Consider the following 9,796-nt stretch of genomic DNA (forward strand, 5'->3'; position numbering starts at 1 on the left):
CTCCATTGTGTAGATATACCACATTTTTTGCATCCACTCTTCTGTTGAGGGATACCTGGGTTCTTTCCAGCATCTGGCAATTATAAATAGGGCTGCTATGAACATAGTAGAGCATGTATCCTTATTACATGGTGGGGAATCCTCTGGGTATATGCCCAGGAGTGGTAGAGCAGGATCTTCTGGAAGTGAGGTGCCCAGTTTTCGGAGGAACCGCCAGACTGCTTTCCAGAGTGGTTGTACCCATTTGCAACCCCACCAGCAGTGGAGGAGTGTTCCTCTTTCTCCGCACCCTCTCCAACACCTGCTGTCTCCTGAATTTTTAATCTTAGCCATTCTGACTGGTGTAAGATGAAATCTTAGGGTTGTTTTGATTTGCATTTCCCTAATGACTAATGAAGTTGAGCATTTTTTAAGATGCTTCTCCGCCATCCGAAGTTCTTCAGGTGAGAATTCTTTGTTTAACTCTGTACCCCATTTTTTAATAGGGTTGTTCGGTTTTCTGGAGTCTAACTTCTTGAGTTCTTTATATATATTGGATATTAGCCCTCTATCTGATGTAGGATTGGTGAAGATCTTTTCCCAATTTGTTGGTTGCCGATCTGTCCTCTTGATGGTGTCCTTTGCCTTACAGAAACTCTGTAACCTTATGAGGTCCCATTTGTCAATTCTTGCTCTTAGCGCATACGCTATTGGTGTTCTGTTCAGAAACTTTCTCCCTGTACCGATGTCCTCAAGGGTCTTCCCCAGTTTCTTTTCTATTAGCTTCAGAGTGTCTGGCTTTATGTGGAGGTCCTTGATCCATTTGGATTTGAGCTTAGTACAAGGAGACAAGGATGGATCAATTCACATTCTTCTGCATGCTGACCTCCAGTTGAACCAGCACCATTTGTTGAAAAGGCTATCTTTTTTCCATTGGATGTTTTCAGCCTCTTTGTCGAGGATCAAGTGGCCATAGGTGTGTGGGTTCATTTCTGGATCTTCAATCCTGTTCCATTGATCCTCCTGCCTGTCACTGTACCAATACCATGCAGTTTTTAACACTATTGCTCTGTAGTATTGCTTGAGGTCAGGGATACTGATTCCCCCAGATTTTCTTTTGTTGCTGAGAATAGTTTTAGCTATCCTGGGTTTTTTGTTGTTCCAGATGAATTTGATAATTGCTCTTTCTAACTCTGTGAAGAATTGAGTTGGGATTTTGATGGGTATTGCATTGAATATGTATCTTAAGATGTTTCTCAACTCTCTGAAGTTCTGCATGTGAAAATTCTTAGTTTAGCTCCATACCCCAAATAATGGGGTTATTTGGTTCTCTGGGTTCTACCTTCTTGAGTTCTTTGTATATATTAAATATTAGACCTCTGTCAGATTTAGGGTTGGTGAAGATCCTTTCCCAATCTGATGGCTAATGTTTTGTCCTTTTGACAGTGCCTTTTGCCTTACAGAAACTTTGTAGTTTTATGAGGTCCCATTTGTGAATTCTTGATCTTAAAGCATAAGCTATTGGTGTTCTATTCAGGAACTTTTCCCCTGTGCACATGTTCTCCAGGGTCTTCCCCAGTTTCTTTTTGATAAGTTTCATTGTGTCAGGTTTTATGTGGCGGTCCTTGATCCATTTGGAGTTGAGCTTAGTACAAGGAGATAAGAATGGATCGATTTGCATTCTTCTGCATGCTGAAGCACCATTTGTTGAAAAGACTATCTTTTTTCCCCTGGAAGCTTTCAGCTCCTTTGTCAAAGATCCAGTGAACATAGGTGTGTTGGTTCATTTCTGGGTCTTCAATCCTATTCCATTGATCGGCTTGCCTGACATTGTACCAATACCATGCAGTTTTTATCACTATTGCCCTGTAGTAAAGTTTAAAGTCTGGGATACTGAATACCCCTGAAGTTCTTTAATGTTGAGAATAATTTTAGCTATCCTGGGTTTTTTGTTATTCCAGATGAATTTGAGAATTGCTCTTTCTAGCTCTATGAAGAACTGGATTGGGATTTTTATGGGGATAGCATTGAATCTGTAGATTGCCTTTGGCATGATGGCCATTTTAACTATATTAATCCTGCCAATCCACGATCATGGAAGATTTTTCCATTTCTGCGATCTTCTTTGTTTTCCTTCTTCAGAGATCTGAAGTCCTTGTCATATAGGTCTTTCACTTTTTTGGTTAGAGTCACCCCAAGATACTTTATGCTGTTTGTGGTTATTGTGAAGGGAGTCATTTCCCTAATTTCTTTCTCAGTCTGCTTATCCTTTGAATATATAAAGGCTACTGATTTGCTTGTGTTGATTTTGTAGCCAGCCATTTTGCTGAAGTTGTTTATCAGCTGTAGGAGTTTTCTAGTAGAGATTTTAGGGTCACTTAAGTATACTATTATATCATCTGCAAATAGTGATAGTTTGACTTCTTCCTTTCCAATTTGTATCCCTTTGACTTCCTTATGTTGTCTAATTGCTCTAGCTAGGACTTCAAGAACTATATTGAAAAGATATGGAGAGAGGGGGCAGCCTTGTCTAGTCCCGGATTTTCATGGGATTGCTTCAAGTTTCTCTCCATTTAGTTTGATGTTGGCTACCGGTTTACTGAATATTGCTTTTACTATGTTTAGATATGGGCCCTGAATTCCTGTCTTTTCCAAGACTGTTAGCATGAAAGGATGCTGAATTTTGTCAATTTACTTTTCAGTATCTAATGAAATGATCATGTGGTTTTATTCTTTGAGTTTGTTTATGTAGTGGATAGCATTTATGGATTTCCTTATATTGAACCATCCCTGCATCCCTGGGATGAAGCCTACTTGATCATGGTGGATGATTGTTTTGATGTGTTCTTGGATTCTGTTGACAAGAATTTTATTTAGTATTTTTGCATTGATATTCATAAGGGAAATTGGCCTGAAATTCTCTTTCTTAGTTGGATCTTTGTGTAGGTTTGGTATCAGCGTAATAGTGGCTTCGAAGAAGGAGTTGGGTAGTGTTCCTTTTGTTTCTATTTGGTGGAAAAGTTTGAAGAGTATTGGTGTTAAGTCTTCTTTGAAGGTCTGATAGAATTCTGCACTGAAATCATCTGGTCCTGTGCTTTTTTTGGTCGGAAGCCTATCTATGACCCCTTCTATTTCTTTAGGGGTTATGGGTCTGTTTAGATGGTATATTTGATCCTGGTTTAATTTTGGTAATTGGTATCTGTCTAAGAAAATGTCCATTTCCTCCAGATTATCCAGTTGTGTTGAGTACAGGTTTTTGTAGTAGGATCTGATGATTTTCTGAATTTCCTCGATTTTTGTTGTAATATCTCCGTTTTCATTTCTAATTTTGTTAATTTGGATACTTTCTCTGTGCCCTTTGGTTAGTCTGGCTAAGAGTTTATCTATCTTGTTGATTTTTTCAAAGAACCAGCTTTTGGTTTTGTTGATTCTTTGTATGGTTCTCTTGGTTTCTACTTGATTGATTTCAGCCCTGGGATTGATCATTTCCTGTCTTCTTCTCCTCCAGGAGAATTGGCTTCTTCTTGTTCCATGGGTTTCAGTTGTTCAGTTAATCTTCTAGTGTATGCTCTCTCAAATTTCTTTTTGGAGGTACTCAAAGCTATGAGTTTTCCTCTTAGCACTGCTTTCATTGTGTCCCATAGATTTGTGTATGTTGTGCCTTCATTTTCATTAAATTCTAAGAAATCTTTGATTTCTTTCTTTATTTCTTCCTTGACCAAGGTATTTTTGAGTATTGTTCAGTTTCCACGTGTATGTGGACTTTCTGTTGTTTTTACTGTTATTAAAGACCACTTTTACTCCATGGTGATCTGATAGGAGGCATGGGATTATTTCAATCTTCTTAATTTGTTGAGGTCTGTCTTGTGACCTCAAAATATGATCTATTTTGGAGAAGGTACCATGAGGTGCTGAGAAAAAGGTATATTCTTTTGCTTTGGGATGAAAAGTTCTATATATATCTGTTAACTCCAATTGGTTCAAAGCTTCAACTAGTTTCACTGTCTCCCTGTTTAGTTTCTGTTTTCCTGATCGGTCCATTGGTGAGAGTGGAGTGTTGAAGTCACCCACAATTATTGTGTTAGGTGTAATGTGTACTTTGAGATTTATTAAAGTTTCTTTTATGAATGAGGGCACCCTTGTATTTGGGGCATAGATGTTCAGGATTGAGAGTTCTTCTTGTTAGATTTTTTCCCTTGACCAGCAAGTAGTGACCTTCCATGTCTCTTTTGATGACATTAGGTTGAAAGTCAATTTTATCTGAAATTAGAATGGCAACTCCGGCTTGTTTCCTGGCACCATTTGCTTGTAGAATTGTCTTCCAGCCTTTTACTCTAAGGTAGTTTTTGTCTTTGACACTGAGGTGTGTTTCCTATATACAGCAAAATGTAGGGTCCTACTTAAGTAACCAGTCTGTTAGTCTATGTCTTTTTATTGGGGGGATTGAGTCCATTGATGTAAAGAGATATTAAGGAGTAGTGGTTATTGCTTCCCATCATTTTTGATTTTAATTTTATACGTGTGTGGTTATCTTCTTTTGGGTTTGATGAAAGAAGCTTAATATCCTACTTTTTCCAGGGCATAGTTTCCCTTGTTATAATGGTGTTTTCCCCTTATTATCCTTTGTAGGGCTGGGTTTGTAGAAAGATATTGTGTAAATTTGGTTTTGTCATGGAATATCTTGGTTTCTTGATCTATAGTAATTGAGAGTTTCGCTGGGTATAGTAGTCTTGGCTGGCATTTGTGTTCTCTTAGAGTCTGCATGAGCTCTGCCCAGGACCTTCTAGCTTTCATGGTCTCTGGTGAGAAATCTGGTGTAATTCTGATAGGTCTTCCTTTATATGTTACTTGCCCTTTTTCTCTTACTGCCCTATGTATTCTTTCTTTGTTTAGTACATTTGGGGTTTTGATTATTATGTGACAGGAGGTAGTTCTCTTCTGGTCCAGTCTGTTTGGAGTTCTGTAGGCTTCTTATATATTCATGGGCATCTCTCTCTTTAGTTAGGGAAGTTTTCTTCCATAATGTTGTTGAAGATATTTGCTGGCCCTTTAAGTTGTAAATCTTCACTCTCATCAATGCCTATAATCCTTAGGTTTGACTTTCTCATTGTGTCCTGGATTTCCTGGATGTTTTGGCTTGATCAAAGTTCTCCTGTATTTCTTTAAGTGATTTTTATGTTTCCTCCTTATTAGCTTTTGTATTCTCCTGAATTTCTTTCAATGATTTTTGTGTTTCCCTTGTAAGGGCTTCTAATTTTTGATCCATTTTCTCCTGAATTTCTTTAAGTATGTCCTTCATGTGTTCCTGTACCAGCATCATGACCAGTGATTTTAAATCCAAATCTTGTTTTTCTGGTGTTCTGGGGTATCCAGGACTTGCTATTGTTGGAGAATTGGGTTCAGATGCTGCTATAATGCCTTGGTTTCTGTTAGTAACGTTTCTACATTTGCCTTTAGCCATCTAGTTCTCCCAGGTGTTAGATGGTCTTATTGTCACTGGCTGGTGCTTCAACCTACTGTGGATCTTTAAGGTTATCTCTGCAACACTGGATGACTGGGTTTCCTCTGGTACAGATTACTGATATGCTGCCTTCCTCTTTTGTGCCTTTGCAGCCCTTATCAGTCTTGCCTCAAGCAATGTTATACTTAGGTTGTCAAGATCATCCAGATGTTCTCTGTCTGCTCTATTATGGAGCAAAGATGTTGTGGTGGGGGTCATTCCCTTTGTTGATTCTCACATAGGACACAGGTCCCGTGATGGACTGGCTTGCATATGAACCACCTATGTGCTCAGTTCCTGAGTGCAGGCAGACCCCTGGCAGTTTGCACCACCAGAAATCTAAAGCTCAGGGTGATACAGTACCTAGTGAGCCTTTTCTGTCCCTGCAGGCAGCAAATATGGCCACAGCACTTCTCTCCTTCTGCAGCTCTCTGAGCAGGACATGGGCCCCGAGCCAGGCCGGCTGGCAGACAAACCCGCCTATGTGCTCAGTTCCTGAGTGCAGGCAGACCCCTGGCGGTTTGCACCACCAGAGATCTAAAGCTCAGGGTGATACAGTACCTAGTGACGCTTTTCTGTCCCAGCAGGCAGCGAGTATGGCCTCAGGGCTTCTCTCCTTCTGCAGCCCAATTTGTCCTTTTGATGGTGTCCTTTGCATTATAGAAACTTTGTAATTTTATGAGGTCCCATTTGTCAGTTCTTGATCTTAGAGCATGAGATCAAGTTATTGGTGTTCTGTTCAGGAACTTTTCCCCTGTGCCCACATCCTCAAGGGTCTTTCCCAGTTTCTTTTCTATTAGTTTCAGTTTGTCTGGTTTTTATGTGGAGGTCCTTTATCCATTTGGAGTTGAGCTTAGTACAAGGAGGTAAGAATGGATCAATTCTCATTCTTCTGCATGCTGACCTCCAGTTGAGCCAGCATCATTTGTTGAAAAGGCTATCTTTTTTCTACTAGATGTTTTCAGCTCCTTTGTTGAAGATCAAGTGGCCATAGGTGTGTGGGTTCATTTCTGGATCTTCAGTCCATTAAATTGATCCACCTGCCTGTTACTGTACCAATACCATGAAGTTTTTAACACTATTACTCTGTAGTATTGCTTGAGGTCCCAGATACTGATTCCCCCAGAGTTTTTTTTGTGGTTGAGACTAGTTTCACCTATCCTGGGTTTTTTTGTTATTCCAGATAAATTTGAGAATTGCTCTTTCTAACTCTACTAAGAACTTAGTTGGGATTTTGATGGGTATTGCTTTAAATCTGCATATTGCTTTTGGCAAGATGGCCATTTTAACTATATGAATCCTGCCAATCCACAAGCATGGAAGATTTTTCCATTTTTTGAGGTCTTCTTCCATTTCCTTCTTCAGAGACCTGAAGTTCTTGTCTTACAGATCTTTCACTTGTTTGGTCAGAGTCAAACCAAAGTACTTTATATTGTTTGTGGCTATTGTGAAGTGGGTCATTTCCCTAATTTCTTTCTCAGCCTGCTTATCCTTTGAGTATAGGAAGGCTACTGATTTGCTTGAGTTGATTTTATAACCTGCCACTTTGCTGAAGTCGTGTATCACCTGTCAGAGTTAGTATCACTTTTTTGGGTCACTTAAGTATACTATCATATCATCTGCAAATAGTGATAGTTTGACTACTTCCTTTCCAATTTGTATCCCTTTGACCTCCTTATGTTGTTTAATTGCCCTAGCAAGTACCTCAAGTACTATATTGAAAAGATATGGAGAGAGGGGGCAGCCTTGTCTGCTCCCTGATTTTAGTGGGATTGTTTCAAGTTTCTCTCCATTTAGCTTGATGTTGGCTACCGGTTTGCTGTATATTGCTTTTACTATGTTTAGGTCTGGGCCTTGAATTCCTGTTCTTTCCAAGACTTTAAGCATGAAAAGATGCTGAATTTTGTCAAATGCTCTTTCAGCCTCCAATGAAATGAGCATGTGGTTTTTTCTTTGAACATGTTTATGTAGTGGATTGCATTGATGGATATATTGAACATCCCTGGGATGAAGCCTACTTGATCATGGTGAATGATCATTTTTATGTGTTCTTGAATTCAGTTGGCAAGAATTTTATTGAGTATTTTTGCATCCATGTTCATAAGGAAAATTGGTCTGAAGTTCTCTTTCTTTGTTGGATCTTTGTGTAGTTTTAGTATCAGCATAATTGTGGCTTCGTAGAAGGAGTTGGGTAGTGTTCCTTCTGTTTCTATTTTGGGGAATAGTTTGCAGAGTATCAGTGTTAGCTCTTCTTTGAAGGTCTGACAGAATTCTGCACTGGAACCTGTGCTTTTTTTGGTTGGAAGACTTTCTATGACCCCTTCTATTTCTTTAGGGGTTATGGGACTGTTTAGATGATCTATTTGATCCTGATTTAATTTTAGTATTTGGAATCTGTCTAGGAAATTATCCATTTCCTCCAGATTCTCCAGTTGTATTGAGTATAGGCTTTTGTAGTAGGATCTAATGATTTTTTGAATCTCCTCAGTTTCTGTTGTTATATTGTCCTTTTCATTTCTAATTTTGTTAATTTGAATACTGTCTCTGTGCCCTTTGGTTAGTCTGGCTAAGGGTTTATCTTTCTTGTTGATTTTCTCAAAGAATCATCTCCTGGATTTGATGATTCTTTGTATGGTTCTCTTTGTTTCCACTTGATTGAATTCAGCCAGCCCTGAGTTTGATGATTTCCTGTCTTCTACTTCTCCTGGGTGAATTAGCTTCTTTTTACAGAGCTTTCAAGTGTAGCAGCCCTTAAGCTGCTAGTGTATGCTCTCTCTGGTTTCTTTTTGCAGACACTCAGCACTGAGTTTTCCTCTTAGAACTGTTTTCATTGTGTCCCCTAGATTTGGGTATGTTGTGCCTTCATTTTCATTATTAAATTCTAAAAAGTCTTTGATTTCTTTATTTTTTCCTTGGCCAACGTATCATTGAGTAGAATATTGTTCAGTTACCATGTGTATGTGGGCTTTCTGTTGTTTTTATTGTTATTAAAGACCACTTTTACTTAATAGTGATCTGATAGGAAACATGGGACTAGTTCAATGTTCGTATATATTTGTTGAGGTCTGTCTTGTGACCACTTATATGGTTGATTTTGGAGAAGGTACCATGAGGTGCTGAGAAAAGGTATATTCTTTTGCTTTAGGATGAAATGTTCTATAAATATCTGTTAAATCCAATTGGTCCAAAGCTTCAATTAGTTTTACTGTGTCCCTGTTTAGTTTGTGTTTTCCTGATCGGTCCATTGAGGAGAGTGGAGTGCTGAAGTCACCCACAATCATTGTGTTAGGTGAAATGTGTGCTTTGAGCTTTAGTAAAGTTTTTTTTTATGAATGAGGGTGCCCTTGGATTTGGAGCATAGATGTTCAGAATTGAGAGTTCTTCTTGGTGGATTTTTCCTTTGACCAGCAAGAAGTATCCTTCCATGTCTCTTTTGATGACTTTAAGTTGAAAGTCAATTTGTTCTGATATTAGAATGGCTACTCTGGCTCATTTCCTGAGACCATTTGCTTGCAAAATTGTCTTCCAACCTTTTACTCTAAGGTAGTTTTTGTCTTTGACACTGAGGTGTGTTTCCTGTATACAGCATAATGTAGGGTCCTGTTTCCTTATCCAGTCTGTTAGTCTATGTCTTTTTATTGGGGAATTGAGTCCATTGATGTTAAGAGATATTAAGGAGTAGTGGTTATTGCTTCCTATCATTTTTTATTTTAAATTTATACGTGTGTGGTTATCTTCTTTGGGTTTGATGAAAGAAGCTTAATATCCTGCTTTTTCCAGGGTATAGTTTCCCTTGTTATAATGGTGTTTCCCCCATATTATCCTTTGTAGGGCTGGGTTTGTAAATTTGGTTTTGCAAAAATATGGAATGCTTCACGAATTTGCGTGTCATCCTTGTTCAGGGGCCATGCTAATCTTCTCTGTATCATTCCAATTTTAGTATATGTGCTGCTGAAGCGAGCACTTGGTGGCTCTTTCAATGGTATGATTGAATATGTAAGTGACCCTTCCAAGAAACTAAAGATAGTCTCTTCCCTCTCAAAGGGAAACTCCAGAGTATAGGAGTTCTTATGATAGACCTGCCCAGCTCATATTTCTAAGCAATCTCTTCACAGTTATTAACAATCATCTCCCTTGTTTTTTTTCCTTTGTGAAACTGTTCTTAAACTAATATTTCTTAAAATCTGGCACACAAACCCAAAAAAAAATAAATATGTGGTTGGTCATTGTGATGTCATTAATGAAAAAAGGGGAGACTCGGGGAATAGAGCATTGTAGCAGCCAGTGTTTGCTTTCTGCCAAATCAGCCACCTTCTC

At 38.7% G+C, this 9,796-nt stretch overlaps 1 non-coding gene across 1 annotated transcript; it reads right to left on the reverse strand.

Annotated features, from left to right (window-relative positions):
• Positions 1-9,336: 9,336 nt before the first annotated feature.
• On the reverse strand, positions 9,337-9,443 carry LOC127696968 (U6 spliceosomal RNA). The gene has a single exon (XR_007980389.1). It is a non-coding gene; the product is annotated as a U6 spliceosomal RNA (small nuclear RNA).
• Between the last annotated feature and the right edge of the window lie 353 nt (positions 9,444-9,796).

The sequence above is a fragment of the Apodemus sylvaticus genome, chromosome 11, assembly GCF_947179515.1.
Source record: "Apodemus sylvaticus chromosome 11, mApoSyl1.1, whole genome shotgun sequence".
NCBI lineage: Eukaryota > Metazoa > Chordata > Mammalia > Rodentia > Muridae > Apodemus > Apodemus sylvaticus.